Source organism: Oryctolagus cuniculus, chromosome 3 (genome assembly GCF_051225735.1).
Source record: "Oryctolagus cuniculus isolate XC-2025 breed Fujian yellow rabbit chromosome 3, ASM5122573v1, whole genome shotgun sequence".
Taxonomy (NCBI): domain Eukaryota; kingdom Metazoa; phylum Chordata; class Mammalia; order Lagomorpha; family Leporidae; genus Oryctolagus; species Oryctolagus cuniculus.
This window is the reverse complement of record NC_142869.1, coordinates 133,151,889-133,175,566: the sequence shown is the minus strand read 5'-3', so window position 1 is coordinate 133,175,566 and position 23,678 is coordinate 133,151,889. Positions and strand designations below refer to the sequence as shown.

General features: G+C 41.1%; 2 long non-coding RNA genes across 2 annotated transcripts in view; both read right to left on the bottom strand.

Moving 5' to 3' along the window:
- Positions 1-23,678, bottom strand: part of LOC149127517 (uncharacterized) — a 73,927-nt gene that overhangs the window by 17,325 nt on the left and 32,924 nt on the right. The gene's annotated exons all lie outside the window — the stretch shown is intronic.
- Positions 599-20,593, bottom strand: LOC149127518 (uncharacterized). Its single transcript, XR_016231853.1, has 2 exons — positions 20,563-20,593; positions 599-1,467 (listed from the first exon to the last, which is right to left on the bottom strand). It is a non-coding gene; the product is annotated as an uncharacterized LOC149127518 (long non-coding RNA).

Genomic DNA, 23,678 nt, shown 5'->3' with positions numbered 1-23,678 from the left:
AAGTCAGAACCAAATTATTTTCAGTGATCTTCAAACCAAACAAGAGATTGTATCTTAACTATAGAGTCAATCATAGGATTCAGTGTCCAAGGTATAAGAAACACTTTCCTGGTAGAGGGAAAAGAACAGAAGTGTGCAAGGAATGATTGAGTAAAATACTGTAGGCTAAGATTTGAATCCAGAAGACAAAATCACCTGACCTCTTAATCTGACAAAAAAATTCTAATTGTATCAAGTAAAAAGAACAGATTCAATTGAGCTTTATATCTTCGTATTTAACTTACTGATTTTTTACCAACCCTTCCTCAGATTTGGTTTTCAAATATACCATCCTCTATTTGTCACTATGCACCTCAAGCTACAGAGAAGCAGTGTAAGGTACACCTGAGTTTTGGGACATTATAGATAAAAATCATTTATTCTGCCTTGGTGAGGGCTTAATATTTGTCTTAATCTTTCCTAAAAATTTGTAGTGGAACAGGCTTTAGATATCGATCCATTTCCCTTTGATATTTAATCTATAGGAAGTCCTTTAAGTTTGTATTCTCAGATATTTTATTTCTTTCAGAGGATTTTTTGTTGTTGTTGTTAGAACAACTCAGCAAAATAAAATTCCGGTTTATTGTTGGACAACATTGTTTCACACATACATCAAACAGGCCAAAAAAAATAAACAGCAACTTCATAGACAAAAAAAGGAAAAAAAGAAACCTTTTATCTTTGGCCTTTTTAACCATCTCATACAAACCAACTACTTATAGTACAGCTAAGTACATACACAAAAAAAGTTACTGGAATGCTCGGAATAAGATTGTTTTTTTGTTGTCGTTTTTGCTTTTTTTACAAGGTTTTTTTTCTCCTTTGAGATTAGAATGAACATGGTCACACCACAAGTAAAGTCAGAAGTAGGACAGAGGACGCTCGAAGGCTGGTCTGGTCATCCGAGATCATTAAAAATGGCTGACCCCTAACAATATGTACAAAAATATAAAATGTAAATAAAAAATACAAACAAATTTTCCTTTTTAAAGTACTTTTAAGAAAGAAAGCAGGGCCTGGAGTTTGGTGCTGTCCCTCCCCTGTTGCGAATTCACTGGGTTTGTGGGCGTGAGCACTGCGTCCGCAGGGGCGCGGGCGGCCTCTACTCGGAGGTGACCACGTTGGGGGAGACGGGAGTGAGGGTGGAAGGTCACAGCGGCCTCGGGTTCACGGGTGCCTTCTGCCTTGCGGTCTAGTCATCCTCGTCGGTCTTCTGCTTCTTGGTGTCCACGTCGTCCTCCTCGTCATCCTCAGCTGCCCGCTTGCCTGTAGCTGCCTCGGCCTCCTCGTCTTCGTCTCCGTCCTCTTCCTCACCATCGCCCTCTTCCTCCTCCTCTTCCTCCTCGCCACCTTCCTCCTCTTCCTCGTCTACCTGGTTGTCCGCCTCCTGCTCCCCGTTCTCCTCAGAGGATTTTTTTAAATGGTGTTCTCAAATATTGCTTTTAGTCCAACTCTAATCCAGAAACACTTTTAATTTCTAGATCTGATATTCGTTCTCTATTAATCAGCTATTATTGTCTCTGTCATATTAATCTCTCTATATTTTGCCTTTACATTCTTGGACAACTTCACTTTAGTTTTCCATGAATTTTATTTCTGACAAAGTCATTCTACAATGTACTATCTCAATGCAGGATTGATTGCAAATTATTTTTGTTTCTTTGCAAACTTTCCTTTATTAATCATCCTCTTTCTTCCTCATTTTTTTCAACTCTTCACCAAAACTATTTTCTCTCCTTCCAATACACAAGTGAAGAATCATTAATATTATTGGTGCTGTCTTTCTAGTTTCTATGTGAATTCTGAAAGTAAATCATTTCAGCAGCATCTTCTGTAACTAGTTAAGATGATACAACCATTATCTAATTCTGCAATTTTGTTAACGCTGTTGCTGTTTTTATAGTCTCAAAGTGCTCTTTGTTTGCTTGTTTCTGGAACATATATACTCATATGTATATGTAAAGAACTCCTTCCAATCTCTGCATTTGCCAGCAAATGGGATGAAGAATTTGTGCTGCCAGTGATCAGTATCAGTGTAGGTGCTTATGGAACATCCTTTTCTTTGACCTAAAGCCAGAAGACAAATGAAAGCACCCAGATTCTTTCTCAGTTCTCAGTGTCTAATAAGCATGCAAAGTATAATTTCTTAGGCCTATTTTCCAGGTATTTAAGACTCTGAAATTATGAGGTATGTGAACCTTGGAGCCCCAGGATACATGCTACCAAGATCTTTGCTATGGCAGCCCCTACTTGTAGCATCACATTTGCGGTGGTTATAGCTGCCACTGCGCTTAACAAATCACTGGCCTTCCTCACTTCCACTATGTTCAGTTTCTGAAATTTATCTCCAAGTCCAGCTATGGAACAGAGAACCTGGTTAACTTACAACACAGCATCCCTGCCACTGGCAGCAGTTTGGCCAGTTTGGGACATGACCCAAACCTATTTTATGAATGTAGAAGCTAACAATTGGAAAGGGAAAGGATATGTCTGGCATCTACTAGGTAAGAGAGCTGTTCTCTTTATTAGGCAAAGCCCCAATTTTTTTTTTTTTTTTCTCTATCCACTTCTATTGCAATTCTTGTTGGAAAAATTGGAGTGAAGCAATCAGTTGCCTGTCAAAACTCATTTTTTGGATTGTTGTGAATGGTGATCTTTTCTAAAAATTGGTGTTTTACTCCTCTGCTTGTTCCTAATCACCAGTCTTATCATTGCTCTAGTCAAGCTTGCACGAAAATCCTCAGTTAAGTGTCCTTGCTGTTTGCAAGGCTTGCTGATGTTGTCTGAGATTCTTCTAGGGTCAAACGATAATCTACTAAACAGAATCCTTCATGACAGAGGCCCAGGACTGTCAGCAGTTTCATAAATAAATAAGTCAATCACCAAAGGTTATTTCTAACCCTTTTTTAAACCTGGCATTCACTTAATAATTGGATTACCAACAAAGCTAATTTAACAGAGGAAATGTGCACACGCACATGCCCTCATGAACACATATGCATCATTTGTGGACATGCCTGTCTTCATGCATTAACATGCAGTGCTATCATGTATGAAATGCACGTGCATGGCATACATACGTATTGCATAGCCTCACATATGACTATATGCATGCCCTCATGCATAAATATAAACACAAACTCATGTAGGGACACGTGTATGCCTTCACATTTGAACACATTCATTGTCATTAAGAGACCTGAACCCTTGAGCAGATACTTCATATATGCATGATACTCCATCAGGAAAGCTTGCATGAAAAATAAAATGATTCAGGGGGCCGGCGCCATGGCGCAGCAGGTTAATCCTCGGCCTGCGGCACTGGCATCCTATATTGGTGCTGGTTCTAGTCCCGGTTGTTCCTTTTCCAGTCCAGCTCTCTGCTGTGGCCTGGGAGGGCAGTGGAGGATGGCCCAAGTGCTTGGGCCCCTGCACCTGTGTGGGAGACCAGGAAGAAACACCTGGCTCCTGGTGCTGGATTGGCGCAGTGCCAGCCGTTGAAGCCATTTGGGGAGTGAACCAATGGAAGGAAGACCTTTCTCTCTGTTTCTCTCTCTTACTGTCTGTATCTCTACCTGTCAAATAAATAAATAAAATCTTTAAAAAAATAAAATAAAATAATTCAGAACAATCACACCACAACTAAGAAAACAGTTTAACATACGCATATCAAAGTTAGACGCCAGGTATGAGATATAACTGAAAGGAAAAGGAAAGAAAGACATGAAATGGCTATGTAGTAGGAAGAATGATGTGTTTGGTACTTTACACACATTCTTTGATTCATAATAATTTGGGAAGGAAGGTATCTGGGCTCAAATGAATTCAATTATTGATCCGTGAAATTTATCCGGTACCTACTATATACTCAGCAGTGAAATTGAGACTAGGAAAGGTAATTTATAGTTAGCTACTCATTGATATTGGCAAGTGTCAAATCTAACTGCATTGCCCATGTGTTTTCCACTAACACATCTAAAATGCAAGATTGATTCTTTTTCTTGTTATTTTTTTCCTAGAACATAATTCTCACAAAAGTTTTTGTGGAACAAGTCAAATAGAACTGGAGTATTATTTTACCTTGTAAAACTCTGAGTTTGTTTTTGAATGAAAGTTTCCATATGATTTTTCTATATCAGAAATGTTCAGTAGAACACAGGTTTAAAATACTAACTTGGGGAAATGGGGATGGTAGCAAAGTTTCTGAATCTATAGCTGTATCTCACCACCTTCCACACTAATAGAACTACTGAAAGAGTAGAAGGGCCAGTGCTATGGTGTAATGGGTAAAGCCGCCACCTGCAGTGCCAATATCCCAAATGGGCGCCAGTTCCAGTCCCAGTTGTTCCACTTGCAATCCAGTTTCTGCTATGACCTGGAAAAGCAGTAGAAGATGGTAAAGTCCTTAGGCCCCTGCACCCATGTGGGAGAACCAGAAGAAGCTCCTGGTTCCTGGCTTCAGATAGGTGCAGCTTAGCTGTTGTTGCCAATTGGGCAGTGAACCAGTGAGTGGAAAACCTCTCTCCCTCCCTCTCTCTGCCTCTCCTTCTCTCTGTGAATCTCTTTCAAGTAAAAATGAATAAATCTTTTAAAAAAGAAAGAGTAGAACCAGCAAGCCACAAAGTCGTTCAGCAAAAATGTAGCTACAAGGTGTCCCACAAACCTGCAAAGACAAACCAGGAGATATGAGCCACCAAAAACAAAAGTACTATATGGAATCAGCAACTGCACCAGAGGAAACAGAGCAGGACAAAGAGGCTTTCAGGGAGCCTTGGGACCAAGAAGATCAATAATACCTAAACAGAATCCTCAAGAGGCCAGGCTGAGAACAGCAGCCAAAAGTGGGAAGGAAGCTTATGGGCTCCAACCTGCAGCATGAGGCAATGGGATAACAACAAGGTCAGAGGGAGGTGAAATGGTCTCTGTTAACTAATCATCCAAAGCTTTCTTAGGACAAAGGTCCATGCTGGGGAGAAATTACTAGGAATAGAATTCAATAATATACATGTAAGGGGAGAGGAAAAGTACTTCAAGTCTTAGAAAGTAAAGGCCATGTTTCTAAACACTAGGAAAATAACAGAAAAAGGAATGCTGAGACTATCTGGTGAGAAGAGTTATACTGGCCCATCTCCTTCTCACACAAATAGAGGAAGAAATTTCCCTGATGAAAATAGAAGCAAAAATCCTCAACAAAATTCTAGCAAATCAAATTCAACAGCACATCAGAAAGATCATTCACCCAGACCAAGTGGGATTTATATCTGGTATGCAGGGATGGTTCAACATTCACAAATCAATCAATGTAATACACCACACTAACAAACTGAAGAACAAAAACTATGATTATCTCAACAGATACAGAGAAAGCATTTGATAAAATATAATGCACTTTCATGATGAAAACTCTAAGCAAACTGGGTATACAAGGGACATTCCTTAACACAATGAAGAAAATCTATGACAAACCCATAGCATTCCATTGAGATTTGCAAAGAGACAAAGATGCTCACTCTCATCACTGCCATTCAGTATAGTCATGGAAGATTTAGTCAGAGCCACTGGGCAAGAAAAAGAAATCAAAGGGATACAAACTAGGAAGGATGAAGTCAAACTATCCCTATTTGCAGATGACATGATTATATATAGAGAGGATCCAAAAAACTCCAGTAAGAGACTACTGGAACTCATAGAAGACTTTGGTAAAGTAGCAGGATATAAAATGAGTACACAAAAATCAAAAAGCCTTTATATACACAGATAATGCCATGGCTGAGAAAGAACTTCTAAGATCAATCCCATTCACAATAGCTGCAACAAAAATCATACACCTTGGAGCAAATTTAACCAAAGATATCAAAGATATCTATAATTAGAATTATAAAACATTAAAGGAAGAAATAGGAGAAGACACACAAAAAATGGAAAAACCTTCCATGTTCTTGGATTAGAAGAATCAATATCAGGGCTGGCGCTGTGGTGCAGCAGGTTAACGCCCTGGTCTGAAGTGCTGGCATCCCATATGGGTGCCAGTTCTAGTCCCGGCTGCTCCTCTTCTGATCCAGCTCTCTACCATGGCCTAGGAAAGCAGTAGAAGATGGGCCCAAGCGCTTGAGCTCCTGCACCCACGTGGAAGACCTGGAAGAAGCTCCTGGCTTCTAACTTCGGATTGGCACAGCTCCGGCCATTGCGGCCATCTGGGGAGTGAACCAGCAGATGGACGACCTCTCTCTCTGTCTCTACCTCTCACTGTAACTGTCTTTCAAATAAATTAAATAAGTCTTTAAGAAAATAAGAAGAATATTATCAAAATGTCCATACTTCTGAAAGCAATTTACAGATTCAATGCAATACCAATCAAAATACAAAGGACATTCTTCTCAGATCCAGAAAAAATGATGTTGAAATTCATATGGAAACACAGGAGACCCCGAATAACTAAAGCAATCTTATACAACAAAATAAAACCAGAGGCATCATAATACTAGACTTCAAGACATACACAGGGCAGTTATAATCAAAACATCTAGGTACTGGTATAAAAACAGATGGAAAGACCAATGGAACAGAACAGAAATGCCAGAAATCAATCCAAGCATCTACAACAAACTTATCTTTGACAAAGGAGCTAAAATCAATTGCTGGAGTAAATGAGTCCCTTCAACAAATGGTGCTGGAAAAACTGGATTTCCATATGCAAAAGTATGAAGCAAGACCCCTACCTTACATCTTACACAAAAATCCACTCAAAATGGATTAAAGACCTGAATCTACGACCAGATACCATCAAATTATTAAAGGACACTGGGGGCCGGCATCGCGGCTCACTAGGCTAATCCTCCGCCTGCGGCGCCGACACCCTGGGTTCTAGTCCCGGTTGGGGCGCCAGATTATGTCCCGGTTGCTCCTCTTCCAGTCCAGCTCTGCTGTGGCCCAGAAGTACAGTGGAGGATGGCCCAAGTGCTTGGTCCCTGCACTCGCATGGGAGACCAGGAGGAAGCACCTGGCTCCTGGCTTTGGATCAGCGCAGTGCGCTGGCCATAGCGGCCATTTTGGGGGGTGAACATTGGAAAAGGAAGACGTTTCTCTCTCTCTCTCTCTCTCTCTCTCTCTCTCTCTCTAACTCTGCTTGTCACAAAAAAGGACACTGGGGAAACCCTGAAAGACATTGACATAAGCAAAGAGTTCTTGGAAGACACTACAGGCACAGGCAGTCAAAGCCAAGATTTACAAATGGGATTACATCAAATTGAGAAGTTTCTGTGCTGCAAAAGAAACACTCAGCAAAGTGAAGAGGCAACCAACAGAATGGGAGAAATTAGCACTATTAGACTGCTGAAGGTTTAAGAACCAGAATAGAACCAGAATATACAAAGAGATCAAGAAACTCAACAAGAACAACAACAACGACAAAAAAAGTCAGTGAAGAAATGGGCCAAGGACTTAAACAGACATTTTTGTAAATTGGAAATTCAAATGGCCAACAGACACATGATAAAAGGCTCAGGATCACTAGCCCTCAGCAAATGCAAATCAAAACCAAATGTGGTTTCACCTTACCCCAGTTAGAATGGCTTTCATTCAGAAATCAACAAACAACAAATGCTAGTAACAATGTGGGGGAAAAGGTACACTAATTCACTGTTGGTGGGAATGTAAACTGGTAAAGCCACTATGGAAGACAGTATGGAGGTACCTCAGGAATCTGAATATAGACCTACCATATAACCCAGCCATCCCACTCCTGGGAATTTACTCAAGGGAAATGAAATCAGCATATCAAAGAATTATCTGCACCTTCTGTTTATCACAGCTCATTCACAATAGCTAAGGCATAGAATCAACCCAAATGCCCATCAACTGAAGCTGGAGAAAGAAATTATGGGATATGTACACTATGAAATACTATACAGCAGTAAAAATAAAAATTAAATCCGGTCATTCACAACCAAATGGATGAACCTGGAAAACATCACACTCAGTGAAATAAGCCAGTCCCAAAGAGACAAATATTGTGTTATCCCTGACCTGTGATAACTAAAAGAGCACTTAAAATGCAATCTGTAGAAGTGAAATTGACACCTTGAGAAGCAATGACTTGAACTGCCATTGTGTTGACTGTTAAGGAACAGTTTTTTTTTTTTATATATATACTATTTGTTGAACTCTTTACTTAATATAGAATTGATCGTATGTGTATAAAGTCCATTGAAAATAGATCTCAGTGAAAAGTAAGAATAAGAGAGGGAGAAGGAAGAAGGGTGGGAGTATGGGTAGGAAGGCAGGCATAGTGGAGGGAACATGGTCCTATGGACTTACTTCTAAGTGTACAGTTTAAAAGCTTGCCATGGGACTCCAAATCCCCTTAAGCTGGGTGGTAAAAATACCATCTTAAGTGTTAAAGTGATCATTTGGATAGGATTAAGTGTCTCACAATAATAATAGATAGAATTAAAAAGGAGTGAATGCTCCAACATGGGAAGCAGTCCACACAGCAGACTCATAGAATGACAAACACCCTAAATAGCACTCTGACTTCAGAATCAGCCATAAGGCATTCTTGTCTGGCTGAAAAGCCCACAAGAGTATTTCACATATGGAAAGCCAAGACACTGAGGCAAAAAATGTCCTACAGGTAGGACCTTGGTGGGTGAGACCCCAGCGGAAAGAAGTGGTCACACCTTCCGATCCTTCAAAGCTCAGGGAACTCAATCACCTACCTGACCACCTACCTGATCCATTCCTAGAAGTTGCACAGGACCAATTCCAATCCTTAGGTGGTACTGGGTCCAAACAAATGAATTCATGTTTTTTACCTTAAAACTTGAAAATAGAGGAATTTTCATCGTAGAATTGAACCAATAGCAGTCTTACATCACTTCCAGGTGCATGATAATGTGCTTTATAATAAATACAGAATTTTCATCTCTATTAGAATTTTGCATCTTATACATTTTTTCTGTTATTTTTGTTATGGCATATGCATAAACATGTTGAAACACTGGAGGGGAAGCTCTTGGGGAATCTTGTGGAACATGAAAAATGATTTCTCTACAGGAATTTTAGGTTGTAGTTTGGGTGCTAAATAATGGTTTAATGCATTTGGAAGATATTCTGAAAAGCCATTTCTGGCCATGACTCACTAGGCTAATCCTCCACCTGCAGCAGCAGCACCCCGGTTCTAGTCCCAGTTGGGGTGCCAGATTCTGTCCCGGTTGCTCCTTTTCCAGTCCAGCTCTCTGCTGTGGCCCGGGAGGGCAGTGGAGGATGGCCCAAGTGCTTGGGCCCTGCACCCGCATGGGAGACCAGGAGAAGCACCTGGATCCTGGCTTCGGATCGGCGCAGTGCGCAGGCCATAGCGGCCATTTGCGGGGTGAACCAATGGAAAAGGAAAACCTTTCTCTCTCTCTCTCTCTCTATAACTCTGCCTGTCAAAAAAAAAAAAAAAGCCATTTCTGTATGATGAACTCTAAAATCTTGGATAACTATATACTTCCTTCTTCTATTTCATATATATTAATTAGATAATAACATTTTTAGAACATCTAAATCTTTTGTGACTCATTCAGTATTATTTATGATATTATAGTCCATTCCTATAAAAAAAGTGGTCATCAAAGAAGGAGAAACAGAGCCAGTTCTGTGGCGTAGCAGGAAAAGCCGTGGCCTGTAGTGCAGCTATCCCATATGGGCATCTGATCAAGTTCTGGCTGCTTTACTTCCTAACCAGCTCTCTGCTATGGCCTGGGAAAGCAGTGGAGGATGGCTCAAGTCCTTGGGCCCCTGTACCCACATGGGAAGACCAGGAGGAAGGTCCTGCTCCTGGCTTCAGATTAGCATAACTCCAGCCATAGCAGGCAATTGGAGAATGAACCAGCAGATGGAAGACCTCTCTCTGCCTCCTTCTCCTCTCTCTGTGTAACTCTTGATTTCCAAATAAATAAATAAATGTTTAAAAAAAAGGAGATATTTTTCTCTGAAGGGAGGAGAGAACTTCCACTCTGCCTATGGCCTTGTCTAAATACTGACAGAGGCTGGTGCTGCGGCTCACTAGGTTAATCCTCCACCTGCGGCGCCGGGCATCCCAGGGTTCTAGTCCTAGTCGTGGTGCTGGATTCTGTCTTGGTTGCCCCTCTTCCAGTCCAGCTCTCTGCTGTGGCCCAGGAGTGCAGTGGAGGATGGCCCAAGTGCTTGGGCCCTGCACCCCATGGGAGACCAGGAGAAGCACCTGGCTCCTGGCTTCGGATTAGCGCAGTGCACCGGCCACAACGCGGGGGTGAACCAACAGAAAAAGGAAGACCTTTCTCTCTGTCTCTCTCTCACTGTTCCACTCTGCCTGTCAAAAAAACAAAACAAAAACAAAAAAAAACTAAATACTGACAGAGTGTGTAGATTCAAAAGGCTTCCATAGCCTAGGCAGCTTATGTCAAAAGCCTCTGGCGATCACTGACGTCATACATAAGAGAGTTAATTGTTAAATTAAGAGCAAGAGTCACTGTGCACTAACTTCCTATGCAGGATCTCTGTCCTCAAAGTGTTGTATTATAATTATGTCTTAGTGCTCAAAAACGATGTATCATTCTTGGTTGCTTCTTTAAAGTTACTTAAGTCTCAAAAAAAAAAAAAAAACTGAAGTGAAATTAACTTCAAGATGCAGTGACTTTGAACAACCTTTGTTGTGACTGTTGAGGAACAGTTTTTGTTTGTCTTGCGCAAATTGTTGAACTCTTTACTTGGTATAAGGTTGGTCTTCTGTGTAGGAAGTTAAATGGATCTTGGTGAAGGATGGGACTGGGAATACGAGAGGGGGGAGGGGAAAGGGTGGGAGAGTGTGTGGGAGGGCGAATATGGTGGGAAGAATTACTATATTGTACTTATGAAATGCAAAAACAAATTTTTAACAAAAAGATTATGAGAAAATTTCATTCAAAATTTATGGTTCAAAATAAAAGAGTAAGGTGTGCAGAATAATGATTCTGTATACAAATGGATGAATTTCAGAAATACATGCTTGAGGAGCCAGCAATGCATGCTAAGCTGCCACCTGCAGAACCAGCATCCCATATGGGTGCTGGTTCAAGTCCTGGTTGCTCCACGTCCCACTCAGCTAATGCACATCCCTGCTAATGCACCTAGGAAGGCAGTAGAAAATCACCCATGTGCTTTGGCCCTTGCCACCATATGGAAGACCGAGAAGAAGCTCCTGCCTTTGGACAGCGTGATGTGGCCCTGGCTCTTGCAGGCATCTGGGAATGAACCAGCAGATGGAAGATCTCTCTTTGTGTAACTCTGCCTTTCAAATGCATAAATAAATTTTTTTAAAGAAGATATGCTTGAAGTGATGAAAAAATAATCAAATACTTCAAAATAAGTTATAATAAACATTTTTAAAGGATAAATGAATGACATAAATCTGATGTAGAAAAATAGAAGGTAGATTACTGGACAATGACATTAAAATTTTAAAATATAGGAAGGATGCAGAAATAAAGAATTAACTAGAAGAAACACAAAACTGAATAAATACATTTATGTGGTATTGTGGGATAATATATTAAGAGAAATAGAATACAGAAAAAGAAAAAGAAAAATCTGTTAAGTTAAAAGAAATGGAGGCATTGTAGTGCAGTGGGGTAAGTCACTGCATGTGATACCAGCATCCCATATGTGGTGCTGGTTCTAGTCCTGGCTACTCTGGTTTCAATCTATCTTCTGATTCATATGGCAGGACTCCCCCTGCCACCCACGTAGGAGACATGGGTAGAACTCCTGGCTTAGGCCTGGCTTAGGCTTGGCTTAGGCCTGGCCCAACCCTGGCTGTTGCAGCCATTTTGGGAATGAACCAGCAAATACAAGGTCTCCTTCTCTCTCTTGCTCACTCTTGCAAATAAATAAATAAATCTGTTTTAAAAAAGAAATGAAGATATATTTGAGATTTAAGAGTGGCTGTCAGGGGCCAGCAATGTGGCGTATCTAGTAAAGCTGCCTCCTACAACGCAGGCATCCCATATGGGCACTGGTTTGAGTCCCAGCTACTCCACTTCTGATCCAGCTCCCTGTTCACGGCCTGGGAAATCCTGCCACCCACATGGGCAACCCAGATAAAGCTCCTAGCTCCTGGCTTCATCCTGGCTCAGCCCTAATGATTGTAGCCATCTAGGAGTGAACCAGCAGATGGAAAATCTCTGCCTCTGTCTCTGTAACTCTTTCGAGTAAATAAATAATTTTCTTTTAAGAGTGGCTGTCAGATACAGAAGTTGCAAAAGTAAAGAAAACCCAATATGGGTATAAAATAGGGGAAGCACAGTAGAACCGAACAAATACTAAAAATTTAATTCTAAAAGCTTTAAGTATACAAAAACTTAACTTGATAAAACTTATAATTTGACATTATAACCAAAACAGCCACACAAAGACATCAACCTGTATTATGGTAACACTTAAAGAAAAAGAAAACAGAATCCACTGGGTATACAGGCAAAAAGATAAACTCGCCAATAGGGCAAAAAATAAGATTGTCTTCCATTTCTCTACAGCAATGTTTTATGACAGAAGACAATGTAGCAACATTTTTAAAACAAATTCAGGGAAAATGTGAGCCAGTAAGTTTATAGCTGATGTAAGTGACATCAAGTATCAAAGCCATAACAAATGTTATGAAAATTCAAGAATTTAGACAACATTGTGCCTATAAGCTCTTCTTCAGGCATTTACTCAGAATGGGCTTCTGACAACCAAAATGATCAGAGTGACAATAACATTAGGGCTAGTGATAAACGTTGAATGAATATTTACCTGAAAATCTAACACTAAATGGCAGTTTCAATAGAGAAAATAGAATAGGTAATTGCTATATATTTCTACAGCATCCGAAAAGGCTAAGAATGGGGAGACCAGGGTATGTGAAAAGTGGATCAGAATTAATGATTGCCATGTAATTACTGGCTGAAAAAGAAGAATGCTTTAAACTACATTTCGGGAGAGAATGAGAAGCAGAAATAGGTAATTTCCTATTTTCAGCGCTGCTTACAGTAGGAAACTAAAAAAACAACATCCAGAAAGAAAGAGACTGTAATTCTTATAAAATGATATTAATATAAAATTACCGTTAGAACAAAAATTACAAACCTTTGAAAACACCAAATAAAATGGTGAGGGAACAATCATAATTTCTGAAGGGATTATCTATTGGGAAAATAATAAATGAAATCAAGAGGATAGAAATAGAATTGTGGCTTCTTTAAAATATTTGTTTATATACTTGATATTGGAACAATGGAAATATTGGCACCATCTTGCTCTGTTTTAAAAGGCAAGCTCTCAAAAGCTAAAGAAAACCAAAACAGATGAACCCAACTTTATATTGTATTTGCAGCATATAGGAAAACTATTTTAAATGACTTTGGAATACAACAACTCCACACTATATGCCAGGTAAAATATAACCTAAGTACAAAAAGAACTGGAATAAAAAAATCATATTTTACTAACTATAACTTTGCTGAAAATGTGCATATTTTATGTTTGAATATATTAGTTTCTTTGAGAATCAGATGTTCAGCATGAAACAAAGTAGTTATATATCTGCAAGAGTAATGCGCTTAATCCTGTAAGGTTTTAAAAGGGAATAGAAGCCGGCGCCGCAGCTCACTAGGCTAATCCTCCGCCTTGCAGCGCTGGCACACCGGGTTCTAGTCCCAGTCGGGGCGCCGGATTCTGTCCTGGTTGCTCCTCTTCCAGGCCAGCTCTCTGCTGTGGCCCGGGAGTGCAGTGGAGGATGGCCCAAGTGCTTGGGCCCTGCACCCCATGGGAGACCAGGATAAGTACCTGGCTCCTGCCATCGGATCAGCGTGCTGCACCGGCCGCAGTGCACCGGTCGTGGCGGCCATTGGAGGGTGAACCAACGGCAAAGGGAGACCTTTCTCTCTCTCTCTCACTGTCCACTCTGCCTGTCAAAAAAAAAAAAAAAAAAAAAAGGAATAGAAAGGGAATAGAATATACCAACATAAACTTGGCACATAATTTGGGGCAGGCGCTGTGGCATAGTAGGTTAGGCCACCATCTGTGATGCTGACATCTCCTGTGATGAGACTCTGCTGCTCCACTTCCAATCCAGCTCCCTGCTAATGCGCTGGGAAAGAAGTGGAAGATGATCCAAGTGCTTGGGCCCCTGCACCCGCATGAGAGACCTGCAAGAATCTCCAGGTTCCTGGCTTCAGCCTGGCACAGCCCCAGCTGTTGCAGCCATTTGGGAAGTGAACCAGTGGACTGAAGATCTCTTTCTCTCTGTGTGTTTCTCCCTCTCTGTAACTCTCCCTTTAAATAAAAATAAACCTTTTAAAATGTATTTAAAAAGTTCTGTTCACTAAAAACACCTAGATTTAATGACCAACCCCATAGCAATAAAATGTAACAATAAAAAAAAAAAAACCCTTAGCATCCAAATTTCTGCTTTAATACCACTTTCCAAAATTTTGGAGAAATGACCAGTTCCAAGCCTGTGGCATGAAATGAATTAGTACTTCTTGTCATCTAGAAAATTAAGCAGTTATCAAAGAGTATTACAGATGGGCAAAAGGACACACAAACCAAGTGGCAAAGGTGGAACATCTGAACATCAGTCAGTTTATATATTGCAATGGATGGGGCCAGATTTGTGGTGCAGCAGGTTAATGCAGGCATCCTGTATGAGGGCTGGTTTAGGTCCTGGCTGCTTCACTTCCAATACAGCTACCTGCTAATGTGCCTGGGAAAGCAGCAGAACATGGCCCAAGTCCTTGGGTCCCTGAACCCATGTGGAAAACCTTGATGGAGTTCCAGGCTCCTGACTTCAGCCTGGCTGGGTCCTGGCTGTTGCTGCCAGTTGGGGAGTGAACCAGCAGACGGAAGATCTGTCACTTTCTCTCGTCTCTTCCTCTCTCTGTAACTCTGCTTCCAAATAAATAAATAAATCTTTACAAAAAACTGCAATGGACAAATATATCAAATATATTTAAAGTGTAATAATGAAAATAAAAATTGGTCATATTTAGACTATATTTTGTTAGTTTGAAAACTAAATTTGTTTTGTTTTAATAATTTGTTAGTTTGAAAGCTAAAAAATAAAGGGAAAGAGTCAACCAAACCATACTTGTATACAACTATACCTTAGGACACCTAAATAGTTAACAATGATAGGTATTTCCGTATTGAAGTATCGCACTGAGGGCGACAGAATTATAACATTTTAACACCCTAATGAATGATGGGTCCAGGCAAAAATCAATCATAACAAAACAATAAACCAGGTAGGATCTGCTTTCTGATGGGAGTATAACACATGATCTAAAGTATTCTTGTGAAGAAATTAAAGCTAAATATGATCCGTGCTCTAAATCTTATACCAATTTACATGAAATAGAACAAAGAACATGTTAATTGCCTTAAGCATGCAATTAGCAAAATCAAGACCATAAGAAACTATATAACCTGATTTCTTCAGTAAACAAACGGTAAACAAAATAGAGAAGACCTATTCAGAGACTTCAGAGCTCTTTCAACCAACTAAAATGCATCTGCCTTATTTGAATACTGATTTCAAGAGAAAAAAATTTAATCTTACATACTCAGAGATGTTAAACACTTATTGGTCATCTTTTGTTCTTAGGAAATTGTTAATTTTTAGGTATAATAGATCTGTGATTCTGTGTTTTATAAAGTACCTATTGAAATATTAAAGGTAAAAAAAAATCAAAATAACCTGCAGGGTAAAAGGGGAGTGGATTTGATAGACATAAAACAGGAGGGGACATGAGTTGGTAACTTAAGAATAGATACATAGAGGTCCTTCACCATTTCCTTTTCACTTTCACATATCTGAAATGGTTCATAAGATTTTCTTAAAATATACAGAATAAACAATAAAAAAACACAAGAGTTTGGGAGTAGCAGAAATCTCTGCATATTAAAATAAAACTATTGTTTTCATTTTTCATCTGGTATCACAGTATTTGGATAACACTATACAGACTCTTTCAAAAGTTGGGGAACAGAAGGCCTAGCATTTTTTTTAAGATTTATTTATTTATTTATTTATTTGAAAGGCAAAATTACAGAGACACACAGAGAGAGAGAGGTCTTCCATCCACTGGTTTACTCCCCAAATGGCCGCCACAACTGGGGCTGCATCAGTCTGAAGCCAGGAGCCTGGAGCTTCCTCAGGGTCTCCCACATGGGTGCAGGTGCCCAAGGACTTGGGCCATCTTCTACTGCTTTCCCAGGCTATAGCAGAGAGCTGAATCGGAAGTGGAGCAGCCAGATCTCAAACAGGCTCCCATATGGGATGCCGGCGCTGCAGACGGCAGCTTTTACCCGCTATACCACAGCGCCAGCCCCAGGCCTAGTTTTAAATGTAGAAAATAAGAACAGAGTTGTTTGAGATGTTTTTTCCTGGTCATTTCAAAAAAAAAAAAATGTTTTCTTTGAGACACACAGAAATATAGCTAACTAGAAAGCTTGTGGTTCATAATTTTAACAGATACCTTTATCCAAGGAAATCAGGTCTCTTCAATATTGTCTATTTCCTCTCCAAAAGCATGAAGTATCTAATATAACACACTTCGTTAACACAGAGATGGATTATTTGGTGTGTAATTTGCTTTCACCCTTCCCTCCCACTATATTATCTATTTTTTTTTTTACTTTTAAAAACCATAAAACATTGAAGAATAGGTTTTTAAAATATACAAGATCTTAACATCTCTGAATTAGGATTAAAATGTATCAGGTATAGAGTAAAAAAAAAAACTAAATATTTTAAAGAAAAATAATCATAAACTCAGAAGGCCCTATATTTTATGAATTCCTCCAAGATTTAACCCACAATTGCTGAGAGCGGAATAAACATTCCTCTGTGAGTTTATTGCACTGTTTTGAGGAGTCATTAATTTAGCTCGGTACAGCAATGACCCAAGGAGTGAGTGATCACAGTGACTGATGGAAATAAGAGTGCGATTATGCTCTCCAGGAGCTATTTATTGCTAATGCAAATGAATTCAGAAGAGCACGCATGTAAGAGGGAGGACAGCAAATGGTGGGCAACTATGTAAATGTACTGTGTTCTCCAGAGACTTAGGATCCAAGAAACAGCTCATGAAAGAGAACAAAAGCCTTCAGCTGTGTCACATACAACCACATGTGAGAGAGGTTAGCTGCAAAGGTGGGCTGATTGTACGGACAGCATCCGGTCTCCTCTCTACCTCCACGACTGAGAGCTCAGCCTCCAACTTACACTGTCTCCCCCCATTTCTCTCGTGAGGAAAGTTTGCAGAGGAACTAACAATATGGAACAGCAACTCCATGACCATTTTATTTAGGCATGCCAGTCCCATGATTGAATATAAAACCTGAAAACAAAGCACTGTGGATTCAGTCCTGAATTTGTCTTATAGGAAAGAGCATGTACCAGGTGGATGCTGCAGCACTGCCCCCCTCCCCACCCCCCCGACCCTCCCCGGAAAGCAGGTATTTGACCTCCCAGCTGCTGCAATTCTTTCCTCAGCTGCCAGCCCCCTCATGGAGTTCCAGTGGCTGAAGGCAGCACCTCACTCAAGGCCATGCCCTCTCCCTGGGACAGTTCTCCTCCAATATCTGATCAACATGGGGATGCATACCCCAGGGCCACCCCCTGTCCGTTTTCTGAAAAACCATCTTACTGCAGAGCTCCCTGTGGGCTGAAGAGTCCTTAAGTGGAGTTCTATAAACAGCACATCTCCCTCTACCCAATATGGCTTCCCTTTTATTCTCAGGTATGATCTCAAGAGAACTCCTTAAAAATACTTTCAGAACCCCAATATCCAAATCAGAGTTTGCTTCCTAGGATCCCATGAGGGTGGGCACCAAATACTTAAGGGGCATATGACTCAGTACAGGTAGCAAGACACTAACACTTAATGAGGCTACACAGATACTGGCTTGAGATACTTGCACTTCCAAGGTGTGACTTACAAAGCACTACACTTCGGAGTGTCAAAGACTTGGGTGACTGAAGACACTTTATTCAGAATGAGTCAAGACAGTAACAGGAATCTCACTTACATAGACGAGTATTCTCTCCATGTTGTCTAGCTTCCTGGTCATTGACCACACAAATACAAAAGCAGAACTCAATTCTCAAGGAGGTACAGCCCTCCCTAATGTACCTCCATCTATAAAAACCAGCTTATTGTCAAGTACATTAGCTGGGAAGCTTTAGAGGAGATTTAGTGACTTGATGCAGAATATTGAATTTGCCTTTTACCAATGGCTAGTCCAATAGTGCTGGCAGAAAGATTGAGGATTTTTTTTTTCTGTTTTTATGTCCCCACTTGGATTACTGTGGTTAATTGAAAATAGCAGGTTGTTATAAAACACGAAGCAAGGTATTCATTGCAAGAGAAGCCAATAGCTCAGAGGACAAGAATTTCAGAGAAAGAATAAACCTGGGATGCTGGCATCTGGGGAGGTGGCTGCTAAGTGCTTCAATATCCAACCTCTGCACCAAAGGGACGTGAGCCAGGGTTTATAAAGGGAAACACACATTGTTTTAGAAAGTTTATTTATTTATTTTTGTTTATTTGAAAGGCAGAGAAAAAGACAGAAGGAGTGACATTTTCTCTTGTTCATTCTCCAAATGTCTGCAACAGTTGCGGGCTGGGCCAGGTCAAAGCCAGGAGCTGGGAATTCCATCTGGTTCTCCTACATGTGTTGCAGGGACCCACATACTGGGCCATTATCTGCTACCTCCTGGGTGTTCATCAGCAGGCAGCTGGATCAGAACAGAAGACGTAATCCAGCCCAGTCACTCCAATATAGGATGCAGGCATCCCAAGAACTAGCTTAATCCATGGACCACTACCTTGACCCCAGGAAACACAAATTTAGCCACATGATTACAATCATGCAACAAGTACGTAGGGAGCCCAGATTTCCAGGGTCGCATTGCCAGTGGGTCCTTATATTGTCACAAGGTGTTCTGATTCTTTGCAACCATTGCATCAACACTCAGGTTTCAAACAAATCAAGGAGTGGATAGTGGGCCCCAGATCAGACATAAGTCACTTAAGTATTTTAGTCCTCTAAGCAGAATTTTTTTAGCCTATCCCAAACTGCTATGCACCATCATACACTGAAGGCTTACTATGCATCAGAACTCTGGGAACAATTTAATATAAGTGCATTTATCATCCCCGCTTGATGCTAGGCCTCTTGGAGACAAAGATGTCCCCATTGTGTCCACCTCTACATTCCCCAAGCTTAGCAGAGGACCTGGAACTCAGCACTCACAAAAACATCATTGATGGAATGAAGAGTATCATGACTCCTCTGAGACCCAGGGATAACTGCTATCATCCTCCTCATTTTATGGCTGGCAAGCCCAAGACTTGGGTCAAGGTCTCACAGCTAGGGGGTGAAAAAACACATCAGTCTCCACAACCAACACTGGCTACTCCACAACATGAAAGCTCATCTAGTTAGCTTGCTGAGTGCTTTGCTTGCCCAACTTAACAGCAAAGGGAGAGGGGAGACCCTGGGGGGAAAAAAAGAATCCTTGCTTACAACACCTTCTGCTTTCTTGCTCACTTGCCACATTCTTGAGAGCCTATTTCCAGCCTCAATCCTCCCCCAATCTTCCCTGGCCGCACAGCTCTTTCTCGTTCTGAACACCAGTAGCCCTTAATGTCCATTTAACAAACAAACACAAAAATTACCTTAGCTCTCTCACATAGTTTCTTCTTGTTATGTGCATAGGTAATGTAGGCAATGAATATGCCCATTTTTGACTTGGGTTCTTGTGTGAACAGAGTTTATTTGGTACCAAGGGAATAAATGTACTTTCACTCACGAGCGTGGGCTGCTCCACACATGAGTGTGCCAAAGACTGGCGAGTAAACCAGAGAGAAAAGAAAAACCAGAAACGGTACCTATAATTCTGAAGGTCTGCCTAAGCTCAGCAGAGCTCACTCAGGAGCGGGATGTCCCGGTGCGGTCCGCCGTGCAAAGCCCGCAAGCTTTAGAAGCAGTTCATCCAGGCGAAGACCAGGGTGCAAAGAAATCCCTCGCCCGGCTTCCACCTCTTTTTATAAGGAAGGGGCGGTACCCCCAATTAAATATGTAAATAGGGTGGGGTGTGAGCAGGCGCCTGGGTCCCGGATGTGGTAGGTGCATCCTGAGAAGGTGGGCATACCAAATCCACAGTTCAAGAGACAGTAACATTATTCCAGCTTGCCTAAACTAACTTCCTATTTATCCCACATCATTGAGTCCTCTAAACTTTCCAGCTGCATTTTTTTTTGCTTTTAAGATTTTATTTCATTGTAATCTTCTAAGGGCTGGTACTATTTCATTGTGTGGGACAGCCCATGCCTAGCACAAAGCAGAGCACACAGACCCGCTGGAGTCACCAGCTAAGGTCGTAAATAACACCAGTCCCGGGCCGGGAACGTTTTTTCCCCTTTCATTTGTGGATTTTTTCCCAATGCCACACCTTAGAACTACAGATTCCCTTACCCTGTCTGTGTTGCTGAAGTTCTGAACCCATCTAGAAGTTGCTGAGCAAAACCGGAAGATGCTCTTTCCAAAGAAAATCAGAGGAAGAGAAACTGATGAGGTTTTTCCTGCCTGCCTTGTACACTTTGCTCAATGCAGTGAGCGTTTGGGTTTTATTTCCTGAGAGACCAAGGACTTTCGCATCAAAAGCAACACAGTGATTACGGCCAGCAAAATTCCTGTAAAAGGGGTCAAGAAGCTTCTGAGAGAGACACTTAACTGATTAAAATAAGAAAGAGCCACAATTTTTAGCACTCCCTGGAAGAATTCGGTGGAGGGATAGTTAAAATTATCAATTTTGTTACAAGAATAGGACAAGGCTGTCTCTGTGCCAGAGTAATTATCTAGTTAATTGCTCTAGAATGAGTTTAACCCAGTTTCCAGATCCATAACACACATTTTGCCAAATGTGATGTGACTTATGCCAGCAACCTGCAACAGTTTCAATTGCAAAAGTTATCAGTGGAATTGAAGGACACCCACAGGTGCCTTTGGCAGACCCAAGACTGCAAAGAAGCACTCACACGGAAGGGAAAGAAGAAAAGGAGCAAACACTGACAACTAGATCCAAGAAGTGCAGGAAAGGAGAACAAAATGTGATGTGGACAGAGGGAAACAGACAGGAAGGGAAATGAACAGGGGGAAAGGAAAAAATCAGCAAATGTGGAGAGAACAGGGCATTGCCACTGGCAATCAGAATACAATGCATTTTTGGCCTCAAAGATGTTATTGCTCTTTTTTTGAGAATTAAATGAAATAAAGTATATAATGAACTAGGCAATGTACCAGATGCAGAGTAACAATACCGTCTTTTCTTTCCCCAAAGGGCTGTTTGTTTGCATATACCCTTTAAGCATATAATGTGACTAATTAGGAAAACAATAATGGCAATGTTTTTTTTTTTTAATTACTGGGAAAGTCTTGGCTGGTCTGTTCCCAAGAAAAGCCTTGAGCTCCTAGATGTATAGAATACTCCATCTGCTACCCAAAGTCCTGCTGGCATTTCATGAATTGTAGTTTTCATTCCTGTACCAGATAACTTTAGAAACAAAGGTTACACAAGCCAAGTCCCTCAGTGTATGCAAGGATTGAGTATCTCCTAATTCCAAATCTTCTCTTTTTGCATGGTAACAGTTTTCTGCTTGTTCATCTCAATAAAACATACAAAAGAAAAGAAAAAAACTCCCAAACCTTATCAAAATCTTAAATAAATCCCCAGATCTCATTGTGGTCAAAAGGTTTCTCGCCTTTCCCCTGGAAGGCTCTCTGTCGGAGTTTTTCCTCAGGGACCCGCGGACTTCCATGTGCTGTGTCCCCAGACTGAGACACGTGTAGCAAGGAGTGCTGAAAGGCCCGAAAGTGAGCAGCAGAGGAAAAGAAAAAAATCTCAGCACCCGAAACCTGGTCAACTAATCCATCTCTAAATAACCGAGAGATACTGATAAACACATTCAAGTCTTAACTGTGACTTAAGATGGCTCCAGGATCTGCGCACCTTGTGATCTTAAGAGTAACATTTTCAAATCACTGTAAAAAGAGAGGAATTGTGATGAAGGGACATTCTGCAACATCCCACAGTGGTTCAGCCACGATTGGTAAAGGTCTCTTCATTTTCAGGGCAAAGTGTGCCCTTGCGTTATATCCTGGGTGGTCTGAAAGCCCGAAGCAATGGCTCCAAATCAAGTCTTCATTATTACCCTTTTAATTCTTTTAAAGAATTCTTTAGTTCGTATCTTTTAAAGAATGTAACTATCTAACCCAGCTCCTAGAACATGCATGGCAGTCAACACGCGTTAGGTCCCTGGCTGTCCATTCCCATCCATGTCAATGGCGTCTATGGTGGAAGCAAACACGTGGTCGCCAGGTCACTGGAACTGTGCTCTATCTTGGAGCAGCTCCCCGCGCCCACTCTGCAAGGCTGGGTCTCAGTTTGCCCCTGTAGTATTTGCCCGAGGTTGAACTGTGTGCTGGTGTGGAGTCCTGTTCACTTTCTTTAGGAAACAGAGACAGCATTAGGATTTGAATTAGGGATTTGCATTAGGACTGCCAATGATCTGTTTCTCGCTGTTTCTGTGCCTTTCTCCCCCTTTTTCTGGGTGCTTGTTTACTGCTGTGTGTAGGCAAATTAAAAGTAAACAAAATCAAGAAGAAAAGTGTTGGCTGTTTGCAGATGATATCACTTAGCAAGAAACAAAGAGGGGGGAGGAGTCACATCTACAGGCAGCTGCACTCCAGTCTTCAATTTAATTCACTTTCCACCAGCAACAAGAGCGAGAATCATTTGCCTCAATGTGGGGAAATCAGAGGCGGGAAGCTTCGCTGCCTTCAGAGATGGAGAGCGGCTGCCCGAGACGGCGGTGGTGGCAGGCGCTGCTCATCACAGGGCAACCAGTGTCTGGATGATAACATGCACTCCGGAAAGCGGCCGTTGCGAGTGTTTTGTGGTTCTGCCTAGGAAGTGATCCATTGTGCCTTGCTCTAGGGACACATGTGGAGACCAGCTCTCCACAGACCCGGACATGGACATGTCTGTAATCTCTGGACACTAAAAGATAAGCTTTACAGGCAAGATCTGAAAAGATGGCTGCCAAGAGTAGGACGTGTGAATGAACACATAATGAGCAAAGTCCCATGAACCCCGGAGAACACTCATACAAACACTGATGACCAGGAGAGACACACAAACTGTGAATATTGCTGAACGTGTGGAAATGTGAGAAGTGTCCTAGTGTAACTTTCATATTATTACTTAGTACTTGTTTGTATATTACTTAGGAAAATCCTACCATGGTCAGGCTAGAGGCTGAGTGCCTTACTTTCATTATTTAATTCATTCTCTAAAACAACCGATAGTAATGGGAACTATTATTTTCCCCTTATTCTGATAGGGAAACTGATGCCTTGCTAAGTAACCATTTTTAAAGAGAAAAAAAAGTACTTCCAGAATAAAACGTTTTGTCTGTTTAGATGAATGAAATATCTATATATTTGTATTAGAGTTGAGTAAAATTGTTTATGAAAAATAAAGTTGAAATCTGTAAGTACTTTGGCATGGTTCACTAAGATGTTTTCAGCCA